We start from the raw sequence: 18,938 nt of genomic DNA on the forward strand, positions 1-18,938 counted from the left end.
AATGGCATCGATAGGCCAAATGGCAATTTTAAGTGTGGGAGATGCAGTATGTGCCATTATGTCATGCATACAGATTCTAGGATTTCAGTGGCTGGCACACAGATTAGATTGCACGGTCATTATGATTGCCATACTAAAAATGTGGTTTATGTAGTGAAATGTTGTCAATGTCCAGCTTTCTATGTTGGTAAAACCAGCAGTGCCTTTAGGGACAGAATCAGTGAGCATATTTCAGACATCAAGTATATGAGAAAGACCAATGCATCGGTCATGCACATTGAATTGCATAGTGGGCATGAATTTAAATTTTGTGTGATACAGAATATGGTTAAAGATGGCCAAGGGGGTGTTTTGGATGTCCATCTTGACATCAGTGAGTTGAAGTGGCAGTTAAGATTAGATGCCATGGTATTTCCTGGAATCAATGATCATATTAGCATTGCTCCAATTCTAAAGTTAAGGCACATCCTTGGGTGATATATGTAGTTATTGGGCAGGATTCACAAAGCCTCTGTGTAAGAGTTACAAGGCTTACACGGAGGCTGCAGTTAAATGGTGTGATATCAGCATGTCATGCATATGCATGAGGGCATGCTGAATCACACCTAAGGCTAACACGGTCCATGTAAGACAGTAGGGGGTGTGTCCGTAGGGCAAGCCCTGCAAACAGACATGCCTCCAGAAGAGTAAAAGTCCTGAAAGTAAACCCCCATGACAGAGTCCGTGTAAATGTGAATAAACACAACACAATGCATGCCCCCAGAGACTATGAACATAAAATGTATAAATGAACATCTTATATATTTTTTTTAAGTTGTAAAGATGTTTGCCCGTGAGTGCGCTCGTTTACGTGGGCGTGCCTATCGCTTAGCCACAGTTAGCAGTCAGTGAAAAAGCATATAAGAACTAAATATGCAAAGTAAGCCAAGAAGCAATAGCATAGTGGTAGAGATGTCGGCTGAAGAGGAGGCAGTCATGGTTCGAGCCCCCACAGCATCAATGTTTATTTTTAGTGAAATAATTACAAAACAAGTCCCTGACATATATGTACACATATAAAATTATATTTTTATGTAAAATGTAATGAAATGGACCATGTATTTTGAAGAAATGTGAGACAATAAAAAAAAACAAAATGTCAGATGTGCCTATAGCTGAGCTACAGTCTAACAAGTTGAGTACATCTGCCTGTAGGTGAGCAGTGTTTTAACAGGTTTAAAATGAGTGCCCGTAGGTGAGCAGTGGTTTAACAGGTGTAAAATGAGTGCCCAGAGTTGAGCAGCATTTTAACACGCTGAAACTGTGTGCCCATAGCTGAGCTGAGTGTAGCATGCGTGCTGACAGCCAAACCACGCGTAAACCAGCATGATCCGTTTCCACGGAGCTGCACGCCGTGCCAACAAGCTAACCGACGGGCAACGTTGAGCAAGCTGTATCAAAACTGCCTTTACACAGACACACCTCCTAGCCTGTGTAGACAGACATAAAATATAAAAAGCAATGGCCAGGTTTGAACCCGGGATACCATGCACCATAGTCAAAGTACTGAACCACTAAGCCATGACAGTTGCACTTAGCAATGCAGTAATAGCATATATATAGGAATGAATAGAAAGAGGAGCATAACAAAGCAGGTTTTGTGAAGCTGATACAATTTCAAAATGGCCAATCACAGATAAGTGCGGGAAAAACGGCATATATAAGCCCCATAGGCGGGAATACACAGCATAACTGATTGTAGAACCGACTTGCAGCCAGGATGTCAGGTGTAGGTGAGGGTAGTTGCTTCCGAGCACAGAGGTGGGGCATTGAGGAGTCCAAATATATGGTTTGGCTCCTCATCCATAATCATGAGGCCCAACTCATGCAGGGCTAGGTCCTGTGGGGAGCATATAGGGCTGAGGCGTGGGACTGGTTGGCTCATGATCTCACCAGTGCCACAGGAATACCAAGGACTGGTGAGCAGGTCCGTCACCACCATGCGGACCTGAAGAGACGGAAGCAGGACCAATGGAACCATTGGATCCAGGAGGCCCGGCAAATGTGAAACGCCCCACTACTGAGTAAGTTACATGTAATTATTTATATAAGAAATTAACCTAGCTGATATTATGGAGATGTGTATTACAATATTACTTTATTTATATTACAGCTGCAGGTGTCCGTTCTGTGAACCGTCGAGCCTATGGCGATAGGCTGGCATGGTTATGCCACCAGGCAGGTCAGTAATTCTCTCCCTGTAACTGTAAATAAATATATAAGTATGAAGTTAGCAAAAGAGTGCAGTGTAGTCACTAATTAATAAAATGTGCAAGTAACAGTGTAAGAGTGTTTGCAAGTATTGCTTGATTACAAAAGTGTGATGCAGCCTGTAATCCAAACATAAAAATGAAACAAGTTTGAAATAAAGATGTCCCACCTGTAATATAATAGTACATAACCTGCAGCAGGCTGAAAAGTACAGCTGCAGAAGCTGAGTAAAACACATGTGTGAAATATATCCCTGCTGAAATACAGAAACATGACAGAAGTGAGACTGTTGGAAAGGATTGTTATAACTACAGGTAAAACATGTCAATAAAGCTTAGAATTAAGTACCATCCTGAATTGTAAAAATAAAACAAGCGAGAGAGTGTGAGAAAGAGGTATGAATCCACCAATAAAGTAGTAATAACTCCTGAATAAAGTATACTGCAGTCAGTACAGAATGAAATGAATGTGACAGGCAGAACCAAACAGTAACATGTGTTGAAAACGGTACCGCAGCTGGAATGTGTGTCCCAAAATCTGGATATGTTGCTCTCAGTCTGCAATATACAGATTGTATGGCTGTCTGAAATACCAAACATCCACAGTTGTCTATAGCTATATAAAGCAAATGTAGCAGGATGATGTAGCTGAACAGAGCCAGATATGAATGTGTATGAATAAAAATGAAAATGTATATTGATGTAGCAGTAACATTCCTATCACCAACCTGAAGTAGTTATCACATAGGAAACTGTAGGCAGAACTGTAGTGCATATATATATGCAGCTATTAGAAATGTACAGCATATGTATTGGTATTTGAAGTTGTTAATTTAATTTTGTTCACCCTACCCTATAACCACATATAATCCATTCCATGTGAAATTGGTATGTGCAATCACAATTAACACCCCTGGACATTTGTCCTGTTGGTTCATACATATTTGCATGTACGTTGATGCTTCTGCCCTGTTCATACATCCAAACCTGATGGCCTGTTGCCATCAATCAACCCTGTATGTTGTTGGATTGTGTATTGCTGTTCAAATTATGCATGTGTTATGCTTGCTGTTCAATGGTTTGAATATATGGGTGTTTGGTTAATGGGAATACTAATGCATGTTGTTACAACTAATTGTGAATGGTATTGTACGTTACTAACTAAAACTGTCATAACATAATGCAAAACATAGGATGACAGGGAAGGCGGGTTCCAGCGGACCCACCTCTCCCTCCTCAGCTGGCGAGTGCACCTGGCAGTAGTGCCCAGGCCGGATTCTCCTCCGGTGGCCCTGTGCCACCTGCGGGTGGAAGTGCTGCAGGGGATGGGGCTCGTCCCCCCTCTGCAAGTGTGGCCGGAGGAGAACATCCACTCACCCTCCATAATGTCCAGATTGTGGTGCGTAGGGAGATCCGGGACACTGTTCTTGGGCCCCTACGCCAGCTTGAGGCACGGGTGGCACAACTCACGGGTGTGCCTGCTGCACAGCCTACACAGCCCCCAGCACAGCCCCGTCCTGGGCAGTGAAGGCACAGTGGCAACTGCCCATGGGTGGGGATCTCAGTTCCACTGTTGCTGTCTGTGGGCTCATGGGCTCGAGATATCCAAACATCCGTCCCCGTCAATTGTGTAACCCCCCCCACATGTGTCATACACCGCCCCTGTATGCGTCTTGTTTGTCTTGTCTGTTAACCTACCCAACCTACCTCCCCAGCTATACCACCTTCCTGTACCTGACATACCACTCTCACCTGAAAAAAAAAAAAGGGCACTCTATACCCACAAAAAAAATTACGCCCCATACATAGCTGCCCATTTTGCAGACATGTCTGCTGGACATGGAAACTGTCAATTACAATTGGCTGTACAACAAGTATTATTGTTGTCCTTACACCTCTCTTGGGGGTGGAAGGATTCAAATGTCACACCAAATTACAAACATATGCACAGCTGTTGATGATGAAGAAATGGGCAGCTATGGGCCTTACCTACATCCCTCCTGCAAAACCCGAGCTTGTATCCCTACTGTCCTACCCTCTTTGTGACCCCTTTTTCACCACTTTCCTGTCTCCCCATTTTAATTTCTTTCAAAGAAATTAGTGCGGGTGTGCGCAAGAGTACAACTTTTAAGCAGTTGTAAGTGGGTATATGCGGAGCTGAATGCCAGTGCGCATGCGTAAGCTCCGCGCAAACCAGCGCTAACCCACTTACAACTGCTTAAAAGTGCCTTAGTCACTCAGAATGACAAGGCCTGTAGTCTGCTCAAAAGCAAAATAAAATCCCACTGTCAGTCCTGAACCCAGGACATTGGAAACAGTAGTCTGCATGATTTACCACGAAGCCATGATTGCTATATAACAACATTGTGCTACAATAAATATATCATACAATAGTAGGAATGAATGTAAAGGGAATATAGGATGTGTAGTAAACAAAGCATGTCATGTATATTTACTGTCAAATGTATTGGATTTCTATAATAGTAGTGTGTGAACAGAAACAGCCATTCTAGTTGGTAGCTAGTAGGTAATAATGTCACTGTAGCACCTTGCAAGCCACACACATACTCACAGCAGGATAATCACTGCCCATACCCCACAACCTCTTACAGCAACACATCCGGACTAAGCTATAAAAAATGTGGAGCAAAGGCCCAAAAACAGGGACACATTTCAAATATTGCTCCGACAAACTTAGACAGTTGAGAGAGTAACAGGTTTTGCATTATGTTGGATGTTTGGAAGGGTACGAAGTCTGAAACTGAAATGTTTGTCACTATAGTCTGACTTGAGCCCTGAGTGATTTGCCAGAAAAAGCTGTTTATGAGTTTTGGACCAAAATATGAGGCAAAAATGTGGACATCCTGCAAATATCTGTACACTTGAGAAGTCTGACACTGCCATATTTGAATAGTTAAGAGCCTAGACATAGCAACAGTGACTGAGTTACAGGGATGCCCCACAGACTCCCTGTGAAATGTACAAACAGTAGGCAGAAAGGTGTTACAACACATGCAATGGTAACTATGAAGTACTGAAAGTATGCATCACTTGCACGGCAGATATAGTGTAGTAATACATATGCTCATGCTAACCCACAGTCACAACTGCAGAATACCAGACAATTTAATGGGTGTACCCCACTGATATGTACCATTCCATGAGGCAGATAAAAGATGCACCTGAGAGTCTCTGGGGCCTGCTCAGCAGCATACTCAAATACCCTAATAGATGTCAAGGCCCACACCATGGCCAGACCACACTGCATGCAGTAACACCCTAGCAGATATAGCAAGCATTCCACCTATGAATGTACATGGAAAATAGGAAAGCCACAGCAACACACTACAGTCAAGACACCTAGCAGGCATACAAGTAGTGAATGTAAAGGGCAAATATTGAAGCCATAGCAACAAAGTGCAAGAGCCACTGCTATATACCAGTTACACCACATGTCCCACAGGAAAGCACACACACCCACATTAACAGTAGTAGTAGTCTTAGGTGTCAGTGTACATACACACTTAGTACAGGAAACTGGAGAAATGAATCTAGAAATGTTAATCTGCAACACAGCCGGAAATATGAGAGAGATACTAACCTTTACACTCACAGAACAGTGTCCACAGCATACCAGCATGGTCCCTGCCCTTAAACTCTGAAAGGGCTATGCCTATCTCACATACCTTTTTATAGCACTGTCCAGAAATCACAGTGAGAACTGCAATCAGTACACAACTGGCTGCATGCAATCAGCAAATGCTGGCTAACAATTGGTGCAGAGGCCATCACATGGACATATGCAGATACCTACAAAAGCATGCTGTACTCCTAGTCCACACATGCAATACTTTCATTGCACCCTCTGGAGGAAGGGAGAGAGAGAGAGAGAGAGAGAGAGAGAAAATACACAAACAAAAACACTTAACAAAACCTACTAGAAAGCTGACATCTGTCAACTGGAGCAGCAGCAGGACACGGATCCAAAAGGTAACCCAAGCAGCTGTGACAAACACAGGTAATGTAAAGTAACACTTTAAAAGTCTACATACTGTGAACCCTCCAAATGTTTCATTGGTCTGTATCTATATGTATATGAAGATGTGCATAGGGCAGGGGACATACAGCAACTATCAGTGAGGGCTGTACATACATATGTATGTGAGGGCATATATGTGCACATATCAATGTAGGTTGAATGTAGGTTGTAGTGCAATGTACAAAGTAGGTTTCACAGTTATGTATGTTTAGCAGTATGTTAGTGTGTGTATACAGTTTTGTAAACAAACATGTTGATATACCTATCTATCATATGGATACGTATGTATGCCAATATATGTATGTATGTATATATATATATATATATATATATATATATATATATATATATATATATATATATATAAATATATAATATGCATATATGTATACATAGATAGAGAGGGATGTAGGAATACATAGACAGATGTAGATAGATAGAATATGTACAAACATATATATGTAATACACACATACAGATATAGATATATGTAGATACATATACATAGACAGACAGATCTGACTATCTACAGATATGACTGTATATGACTATCTCACACTCCCCCTGTCTCATCCCCTCTGTCACTCTCACCCCCTCTCTGTCACACTCCCCCCCTCTCCATATCTATAGCAATATATGTACATCGATATATATATGTGTGTATATGTATACAGACATATATATATATATATATATATATATATATATATATATATATATATATATATATATATATATACATACATATCTATATATATATATATACACATATTTATATATATATATATATATATATATATATATACATACATATATATATTATAGATATATATATATATATATATATATATATATATATATATATACATATATATATATTCTGAGTGAGGCACATGTGTACAGATGTATTGCAACAGGTGTCTGGTGACAAAGGCATGGAGTGAACACCAGTGTCGAAACTGGAGTACCATACCCCATTTCAAATCACCTACACCAGTAATCACCAGATATGTGATTGGCTGCCCACCACTGCATGTGTCAGGTGTGCACAGGGTCATAAATGTTGTTAACAGTCCCCCCAATGATAGTCACAGTGGCACACTATTCCTGGAATACCTGTACATGGTATGTGTCAGCTGATATGGTGTGTCAGCTATGGACATGTAGGTCAGTGTACCCCTCCACACCACACAATGGCTGCCACGGTTTGTACCTCACATCACAGCTACAGATATGGAGAAGGACACAGTGACATGTACGACACTGTGATAATGCACTCAAACACATTACCAATGCACAGTGACTGACAACACCACAGAGTGCACACATACCACCCACATAGAGGTTACCACTCCTGGATTTACATACTTAAGTCACACCCATGACAGATGTCCAACAACCATAATAACACGAAATAAACGAATTCACCAACAAGTTAGCGAGAACCACCAGGAGTCAGGAAGTCAGGAAACTATGCTGGAACAGCGTAGATTTATTGATAAAAACAACAAAGGTTGCGCTTTCCACAGTATAAAACTGTCTTCATCAGAACAAACCATACTAAAACTCATCCTCTTAAATACAAACCTCCCACAAAGAAAACCCGCCCTTTGCATCAAGTAATCAATTATATGATTGCATTCAACCTCTGTGAAACACAAACTTGAGCTACAACTAACCTTCAGTAAAACATAAAATCTTACGTTACAAAATTCATAAATCAAAATAATACTAAATAAATACTTGTATCTAATATTGTTTACAGCATCTGCAAAAGAATAAATAACATTCATATGTGACACAATAAATATAATATAATAAAATGTATGTAACATTTTATCCTAACTATCTGATATTCCTACACTAAAAATATTGTACATAAGTAATATGAAAATTACGGACATGTGGTGTATTGAGATTGAATATGAATATATATATATATATATATCTCCTTAATGCAAGTACTACGTATAATATTTGAAAAAATTTTAAACCTTGACAAGGGGTTTAGTAGGGATCACCTCATTGAGGCCCGGGGGAGTGGCTGCATCCAACTTAATCTGCCACCTGATCTCCCTTTCTCCCACTACTGCCTTAACATTACCCCCTCGTGGGTTGGGGGTGATCACATCCAAAATGGCAAATTTAAACACCTTACATTGTGGGTTATTGATAAGGTGCCTCGACAAAGCATTGTTGACATCACACTTCCTCATACAATATGTGTGGTAATAAATTCTATTCTTTAGACAATGGTCGGTCTTACCCACATAATAGCTCATACAAGTTTGGCAAACGCCCAAATAAACTATATGTTTAGTCAGACAGTTACCATTAGAAAACCAGACCTTACTTCTCAAACAGTTCTTTAATGTAATATTAGGTACATCCAATATATATATGCAAAAATTGCATTGACCACATTTTTTTGTACCTGTCTTCTGTACTTTCGTGGTCTGTTGATATTTGGATTTGATTTCAATAATCCTTTTTAAATTGTTACCAGTTTTGTAGACGAAGTATGGCCTGTCAGTTACCTTATCTCTTATTGACTGGTCACTAGTCAAAATGTTCCAATTGGAGGTGATGATATTTTTCACTTTACTAGAGTGTCTACCATATTTAATTATACAAGCCTTTAAATGATCGTTCTCCACAACTGGCATATCCATTGAGTTAATATTATCTTTACCTTTCTGAAACCTATTAGTACCCACCCATAATAATGGTTTGTATTTACGGCCCCATTCATTACTGACATACCCGATGATATCATTAATCATTTTTTGGGGGTATCCCTTGTCTGCAAATAAATGCCCTATATACTCCATCTCCCGGAGCATATAGTCCCTTTCAGTTGTCATTCGAGCAGCCCGAATGCACTGCCCCTTAATGATACCCCTCTTGGTACTATATGTATGGGCACTACTGAAATGCAAATATCCATTGCTGAACGTATCCTTTCTGTGGATACGGGACTGGAACTCATCGCCCTTGCTGTAACACCTCACACCATCCACAACCTAAATGACCGCTGTGTGTCGTCCTTGACACCACAGTAGACAGCACATGGCGGAGGTACAGGTTCCTACCCACGGATAAGACATACCCTGCAATAAACCACACAGCGTTAAGAAGCAAGAATCCCCATGAGCACATGTCACACATACCCCTGCTTAATGTTAGTCAGATAGGTAATATGCCATATGAGTCACCCTGTGCAACTGTTTGACAGGAGCAGGTACCATCACATCACATGTGTCGCAATGGTCAGGGTAGCAGAACAGTACGCTGCTCTAGTCCCAGGGGCAATAGCATATTTTATTGTATTGTATTGTATTGTGTTGTATTGTATTGGTATGTAGAGGTGCCTCCTTTGTGGAGTAGAACCACTGCTGCTGTATGCCAGTGTACAGGTACATATCCTGTAGTCAGGCTAGTGTTACATAGCACTTCTATATCCAGGTTTAGTTCCTCTTGGAGTTCATGTAGCATGCAACCGGGGATACCATCAGGTCCCATTGATGCTGTGTTTTTTGCTTTTCTGAGGGCGGCTCTCACCTGGACATCTGTGATGACAGGGAGGTTACATTCAGCTGGGATAAGTATGTCTTCATTTGGGGGAGAGGGAGGGGGGAAAATTGCACTGAACTTGTCTGCCACAATGTTGCCAATATCTGTGGGTTCAGTGAATTATTTGTTGTTGTGTTCTAACTATGAGCATATTGGTGGGTTTCTGACCAGGTTTCTAACATAACTGAAGAAGGCCTTGTGGTTATCTGTAGTGTCCCCAGTGATTTCCCTCTCAAAGTTGCCCATGGATGTTTGTATGAGAGCATAGCTCTTTACTAGTGCTGATCAGACATGCCTTCCCTTTATGGAATTATGCTCTGTCTTGCAGTAGCTTCCATCTTTTGTTATACAATCTGTTTATGGCTGGGGTCCACCAGACAGGATGCTTTTCCTTTGTGGAGAGTGTCTTGGTCTTATATGGGATTGCATGATCCATGCATTCTCGGAGATGTCCATAGAAATCATTTGTGAAGGAGTCAGCATTGTGGGTTGTGGCTTCCACTGGCCCAGTGGGCTTAAAGGATACCATCTCAGTCTTAAGAAGTGTAAAGTTTGCGTTTGAAATGTTATTCACTGTAGTCATTTGTGCTGGTGGTGGAGGTGGGATATGTATATCCAGGGCAATTAATTTGTGGTCAGATCACAGTAGTTGATGATGTACCCATACAGCACCTCGATACAAACCCCCAGAGTGAGGAGGTGCTTTGGACCTGATTCAGTGTGCTGACTGCTGGGGTTTGGTAGTATGTCGTATGGAGTGTGCCAGGTACTGTTGCACAGTTCTTGGCTGAGCACTGATACCTGGCCATTTACATGTGTATCCTCCAATAGACAGACAGATGCTATATATGGGAGATATGTTGTATCACAACAGTCGAGTAGCTTGTGTAGTATGTGTGCCAAATTCTGCTGACATATTTTGCTGATATCATTTTATTTCCTTTTTCAGGACCATGGCTCACCAGCGCAATCCGGCATACTCTGCAGCCAAGGATGAGGAAATACACCAGAGCCTGGTGTGGGATTTTACAATACTCTTTTCCGGCACCAGCCAGAATCAGCAGGAGAGGGCTGCACTGTGGCAAGACCTGGTCCATCGGGTAAATGACATAGGCACGCATAATAGGACATATGAGCAGGTATGACATCACTGCAGTGATTTAATCAGAAATGTCCATCAGCGTGCGTCAGATATCCACAGGCAACAGGTTGCCACAGGTGGTGGGGTGGCTACACATCCCCGACTCACCAGACTATAGGGAGTACTCCTAAGTGGTGTGGCCCCAGCCCACCAAAAACAACAACAGCAGCAGACCTGCATTATGATGGAGGCTGGAGCTACACAGCACCATGACTACGAGCGTGCAGGTTATATGCCATATGTATAGTTGACTGTTGTGTACTCTGGTAGTTAATGCATGTGTGAGGTGTGTCCTTGGTTTGTAGCTGTCATCATAGTATTTAATGTGCAAGTGTGATATTCTCAGTATCAGCAGCTGACCTGTGAAAGGCAACTGTTGTACTACTGACCTGTATCATACTCAGTAACAATGGCACAGTTGTGCCCACTGACATTAATTTCCTCACTTCTGCAGGTCCCTCCGGTGTAACAGCAATGCAGCCTGTCCATGATGGTGAGTGTGTATTAACAATACCTTTAATAGTCTTGATAGTAATAGTAATATTAGGCTCAATCAGTAGTGCTCTGTGTATGCATGCAGGTGTGTCTGTGTCTGTGTGTTGATATCTCGCATACTGAGTAGTGTGCAAGTGTGCAACTGTGTGCAAGTGTGCAACTGTGTGCATGTGTGCACCTGTGCACGTGTGCATGTGTGCACTTGTGCACGTGTGCATGTGTGCATGTGTGCACCTGTGCATGTGTGCACATATGCATCACTGTTAACATTGTGTAGACATTGTAAACTGTGTTTCCTGTTTCCCTCCCACAGGTCTGGTGCTGCTCTGGTGTCACGCAGCAGGGAACCTGAATCAGGTGCCACGGGTACTGATAATGATGACATCTGTGTAATGGCACAGGAAGGTGTGCCGGGGTCCATCATTGGTCAGCCAATTGACAGTACACAGCTGTCAACCCCATCAATGCGCACAGTCATCCTGCCAATACATCCTTTGTCACCAATGTCCCTAGGTGATGGACAGGATACAGTGGCCATTGACCAGGATAATGTGGTATCTGTGGCACATGCTTCCCCACACAGCAGCCATGGTCATGGCCCTGAGATGGTACCACACAGACAGATGTCCAGGGGTTCTTGTGGGAGCATCCGTGGGCGTACTGCCCCGTCAGACATGCCCACAGAGGTCTTACAACCTCAGCTATGTTTCGGGCTGTCATGCAGGCACAGTCATGTATGGAACGGTACACCAGACAGGGTCTGAGGGAGCTGACAGCATGTCGCACAGCCATGAGTGACAGTATGCGTGACATTGCGGCTGCCATCCGTAATTTCACCGATGTCATAGACAGGCATTGTGGGGACATATTAGATCAGTTCCACAACTACATATCCATGAGCCAGGGCAATGGTGGATGGTTCAGGCATCGACTTGGGTGTATGCCAGCAACAGCAGCAGCTGGCAGTCATCGTGGACGACAACAGGGCCACGGGCACCCCCATAGTGCCAGCAGCAGCCCCAGCAATGCTAGGTCTGTGCTGTAATCAGACTGCCCCAGGAGACCACGTGCACGTGGCTCTGGACAGGCCCAACAGGGATCTGTGTCCAGTCAATGAACACCTGCTTCTGATGACAGTACCCAGTCTGGATTAGTACCGGATATGGTTGGTAGCACCCCTGCAAGGCACAGGTACCATGTCCATGGCCAGAGACACTGATCTGTATGACCTGGCAGGTACAGTCTGTGGCTGTCCACAAACACCGGTATATGGCAGCCATGAGGTGGAACTGTGTGCATCCATACGCACACACTGCATCAACATTGCCCCACCTTGTACTGCTGTCCCTCACCAACACACATACACATACATGTCAATTGGTGGTATCAGTGGCAGACTCAGGCATACCAAGTTCACACCCTGTGCATATGATGAAACTGTGCCACCTCCTGCAATCTATAGCATCAGTGCAGGTACAGGTTAACATGTTGCTGATGCACAGGGTGACTACATAGACGTGTAGTAATAGTATCATGTTGTTAACAGTACAGTGTGCTGATATAATTGTGGGTATATCCCAGCATGCCTGATGCAGTAAGGGTATGACTGTCTTGTACTGTTTTCTGCACCCATGGTAAGTACCATAGTGTATCATCTGCATGTTTGCATACTGGTAGTAAGGATATCAACAGAAGGCCACATACTTAGGTAGCACAGGGGATAAGGTAATGAAAGTATTGATACGCAATGATGGACATGTAAACTGAAAGTGGCATGTTGCCCACACTGGACTCTGCAATGCGGATGTTTGAGGATGTTGATATGTGTGCAGTACTACACGACTGGTACAGGACACACAGGAGCACCCTAGCACTGCAAGCTCACATCTCATACCATGCTAGACAGCCCCAACACACAAAACTAACTTTCACAGGAGGGAGAGTCCCCATAAGTGTCAGGGATACTGTGGTGGCAGGACAGGTAGCATACATCCTACTAAGTATGGAACCACTGAGTGAAGGCTCAGTGTCTGTTATTTGACATGTGTATTACTGCAGGTATGAACACCTGGGTTTCCATCCGGTTATTGTACATCCTGACGGTACATGGTCTGTACACTTGTGTGCGCTGAAACTGGACCCTGGCCATCTGACCTGTGTATTTCCATGTACATGTGTATAGTGCCTGCATATTTGCACTGTTACCTACTGGAAGTGGTACAGCTTGTTTGTTGTACAATGGACTACATGCAGCCCTGCTTACTGTAGCTTTGTTTGCATGCATGCTTGCTTGCAGTTACCCTGGAACACTGATTCCACCTGCAATGCAGATTTACGGAGCTTCTGTGGATTCCTAGTGACATCTGCATAGCTTACTATATGTATGTCCATGTCTCACTTGACAGAACGTCACTGTTTGTCCTGTTCGCATGTACGCTGCCTGTGACACATTGCATATGACTTACCTGGCATTTGACCACGTGAGCAGTCATATATGCCAGTGCTAACTAATCACAGGCACTACACCCTCACATACTCACCTTCTGTACCTTGATCCCCATTGGCCCTATGTGCTGTTAATCACCATGGCAATCACAATACTATGGTAGCATGTGCAAAGGTCACTTGTCAGTCACCTCTATGGTACAGTTGTGGAATATGTGAGTCATGTGGCAATGTCACAGCTGCCACATGTACACAGTCAACCCTCTCCCCTACACATGGATGTACAACACATGTGTGAGATGCGACCGCATAGCCAAACTGGGGACTAAGCACTATGAACCCAGTACTGGCATAACCTGTCAGGTGGCATGAAATACTCCAGTGACTACAATACCAGTCTGATGTAGACCTACACTGACAGCAATCCAAACACATGAACACACTGGGGCATTCTTGGAGCCTCAGAATAGCATCTTGCCTGAGCAGCAGACACCTCTGCAGCTGGCACACAGGCATACGTTAAGCCAGAACACAGCACGTGCAACACATAGCACACAAATCCTGTGTGCCAAACAGTCACAGCCTGTACGGCTAGATAACACACCTGCTACAGTTGTGTTAGGTACCTTTATTGTCCAGTACAGTGAGGTTCTGCTCACCAGGCTGGACAAGGTGAAGGTCACAGTGATATGCCCGTGGGGCACTATGGTCCACCACATAACACAAGCATACAGGTCAGTCAGAGGCATGGACACATATGACTCAGTCATTGTCCGTGCCACTACCTGTGATGTACCTCCATGGACTACATGATAGGGAACATAAAAGGGCTCTCTGAGCATGTGGCACAGGCTGGTATGACCCTGACCTTGGTTGGCATCATACCCTCACCAAGAATGCTGAAGTATTACTGAATGCTGATGAATTACTGTAGCTACAACACCCTAGCTGAAAGGTTCCTAGCATGTAGTCACTGCATTGCTATGGAACAACTTGTTACCACTCCCACAACAGGTGAAAACATGCAGCACCTGTTCATTAACAACATGTAGACTATATGCCCCACACCAGATGTGTATCCCTCGCTGCTAGGATGATACCATATACAACTCACACTGTATATACACATACCACATGCAGCACCCACACAGAAAACCACATTCATAATGCTATCCAGTGCAAATACTATGTATTCACATGTGGCAGGCGTCAGACATGGGAACTATTGAAGGTCACAGGTATATATGTGTATTTGGCACACACATACATCATATGTGTGCATTGCCATTACTGGTTTAATCGATGTCATGCATTATTGTGAACAACAACCCACACACATGGGCATTCTGTGTGACAAAAACACGTGGCATTTGTGGAATTCAAAGCCATAACTAACTGTGCTATGACAGTAGTGAGAGACGCAGTAGCAGAGAGTGCTATTTGCATTACTGGGAGATTTGCCCTCTTCTGCTGTACTTGTTAGGGTGCTGACATCATCTCTGTGTAGAGATTGGAATATGCAGCAGCTGGTGTGTTGTACTGGTTGCCAAAAGGGTCAGCTCTCTCATACATACCCTACTTCTACCCCCCCACACACTTGCAAGATTCAAACCCCTATCTAACTATGTTATGACACTAGTACGAGATGCCATAGCCGAGCGCGCTATTTGCATTACAGGGAGGTTTCGTTTCTCCGGCTGTACTTATAGGGTGCTGACATCATCAGTGTTTAGAAAGGGGAATGTGCATCATGTAGTGTGTTCTCCTAGTTGCCAAAAGGGACATTTCTCTCATACAGAATTGCACACACACTACACCCTTTCACCCAAAATGAGCATTTGCAGGATTCAAACCCTTACCTAACTATGTTATTACACTCAAGATGGACATATTAGCAGAGAACGCTATTCACATTACTGGCAGGCTTTTCTTCTCTTGCTGTACTTATAGGGTGCTGACATCATCAGTGTTTAGAAAGGGGAATGTGCATCCTGTAGTGTGTTCTCCTAGTTGCCAAAAGGGACATTTCTCTCATACAGAATTGCACACACACTAACCCCCTCAACTAAACACACACACTCAGCATTTGCAGGATTCAAATCCCTACCTAACTATGTTATTATACTCACGATGGACGCATTAGCGGAGTGTGCTATTCACATTACTGCGAAGTTTCTCTTCTCCTGCTTTACTTATAGGGTGCTGACATCATCATTGTTTAGAAAGGGGAATGTGCATCCCGTAGTGTGTTCTCCTAGTTGCCAAAAGGGACAGCTCTTTCACACAGAATTGTACACTAGCCCCCCTCATTCAAACACACACACTGAGCATTTGCAGGATTCAAACTCCTACCTAACTATGTTATTTCACTCAAGATGGACGTATTAGCAGAGCATGCTATTAACATTACTGTGAGGTTTATCTTCTCCTGCTGTACTTATAGGGTGCTGACATCATCAGTGTTTAGAAAGTGGAACGTGCATCCTGTAGTGTGTTCTAGTTGCGAAAAGGGACATTTCTCTCACACAGAATTGCACGCACACTAACCCCCCTCACCCAAACTGAGCATTTGCAGGATTCAAACCCCTACATAACAACAGTATGACACTTGAGGGAGCAGCATTAGCAGAGCGCACTATCCAAATTATTGGGCATCTGTTCTGCACCTGCAGTATTTATAGGGTGCTGACATCATTATTTATACAGAGGTATGTACATCTATTACTACCTGTCAGGTGGGGGATAGCATATATATGCATTTGCAGCCATCTACATCAGGGTCAGATATGCACATCAGCACTGGCAGGTTATGTTTTATACCATGCTTCATGACCGCAGGACCTGTAACACACAACACAACCAGTTCAGACCACCCCTCCCATATCCAGGACACACACTTTGCTTCCCTGGGAACAGTGCCAAGATATGAAGGTGTTCACATATACCATTCCAGTTGTTAATGTCAGGTACAGGTATATTGTGTGTGGGAACTACTCATGCCTCTACAACATTACCCTACAGCCACTACAATTTGTGAGTCCATGTGCTATGGCAGGACCACTCACCACAGCCACAAGGGAGAATACATATTGCACCTGACCATCTGCAACATGGGTACTCACTGTTCCACACCAGAGATAGACCACCATTGTTGATATCTGACCATACCCACCTTTCCCCAGACATCCATATCCCATCCCCACCCCCAGGCAAGGTTGTCACTGCAAACAAAGTGTATTTATCAAAAGCAGACTTTGCACTTGTGAAGACTGGGGTGGAAGACTTCAAAGGACCCATGCTGGGGGAGTATACAGGCCACTCTGCATAATCCTTGACAATTGCATTCTATGAGCATGTGGAAGGTTTGCATTGATCATGCTATCCCAAATATACCCATGACTCCTCCACAACAGGACACCTGTCAGGTGTACACCAGCCATATATGAGCTGTCCAACAGACGGAGTGAGCTAATACTTTGCAGAGCAGTAGCCCACAGAGGGAGGACATCTCTGAACAGTACTGGCACGACACTTCAACCCCTCATAATCATCACGACAAAGTGTTGACAGTGAAATTGTCCAGACACTGCAGATAAGGCTCCCCTCAGTCTGTTATTGATGCCCACTTACTGTTAGAGGTCCTCACCAACCCTCTTCCAGCACACACCAGCCACATGGATGTGGCATAGCAAATTCAACCCCTGGGATCTCCACTGTGTCCCTGCTTGAAGGAGGCACAGCACACTAGCCTCAAACGGTGCCTTATGTGACCTACTTTACAGTGGCACAGTAGCCTACTGTACTGGGGAGGCAGACGCCAAGCACACTCTGGCTAAGCTTTCATTCCCTAGGGCAAACAGCCTAGTATTGACCTCTACACCCATATGTTTAATTTTCAGATGCACAATATTTGTTGCTTATAGACTGTCTGCAGGTCTTTATTGCCATAGTATTCCCTGTTTCTATGAACAACCTGTGTATCTGTGGAAGATGTTTGAATATGAGAGAGATCCACTATATCACTTATGTCTCTGTAGTCATTTAACTGTGTGCACTGGGCAGATTGCTGTAATGTGGTTGGTTCCTGGAATAACATGTACAAATACCAGATATGTGTGGCCAACTGCTAAACTGAGATATGGCCTAAATGTGTAAGCATGCCCAGTTCAGGCTTTCCATGGCATGTTGTCTGACATATGTATCATTTATCAAAGTGTGCGAGCATGCACAGTGTGAGCTTTCCATATGTTGAACTCTGCAGTCCACCACATTTGTGGATGAGTGTGAACTTCAACAATATCTCATGTTTATGGTTGTGTATTGGGTGTCATGTTGTGTACTTACTGGCCAACTGCTTTGTGTCTGAACACAACAGGGATTATACTGTGCCTGCAGGGTTTGCATGGGATACTTTGCATACAGTTGTCAACATCCTTTCATACTGACCTAACACTGTAGTACCATATAGTGTACTGGTTTAGTACTTTCACTGTGGTGGACAGTATCCTGGGCTTTAGTCCTATCACTGCTTTAAATTTTCATAGTGAGCACAACAGACTGGTTAGGGGCCAGTTGTGCACATATGACCATGTTGCATTATGTTCAGATATAGACTACTTAAACCAGGCTTGTCCAACATTGGTAGTGTATTCCACAACATAGTGGACATTGGCAAACACTAGCGATGTGCTCTAGCCCATTTCTAATGCTAGTCTGAGAGTGTGTTTGTCCTTCGACACACATTGTAACTGGAGTTTGCCATGACATATGTCATGGTTAGTATACTGTGCCTCCATCTACCCGTGACATAACAGTGATATCCAGGGTAAACCTACCATCTCCCATCCACTCATCAAGATTCCTCTTGAGGAGAGTCGATGAGTGACACTCTGGCTAACCTGTACTGGGAGTTTACTCAAGAGTGGGGGTGGGTTCTGTGTTATGGATCATTCAGTACAGCTTGTCCTATGTATGTCAGTGCTGGGGTTCAGGTCTC

This window comes from Protopterus annectens, chromosome 10.part0 (genome assembly GCF_019279795.1).
Source record: "Protopterus annectens isolate FY-2018-M chromosome 10.part0, PAN1.0, whole genome shotgun sequence".
NCBI lineage: Eukaryota > Metazoa > Chordata > Ceratodontiformes > Protopteridae > Protopterus > Protopterus annectens.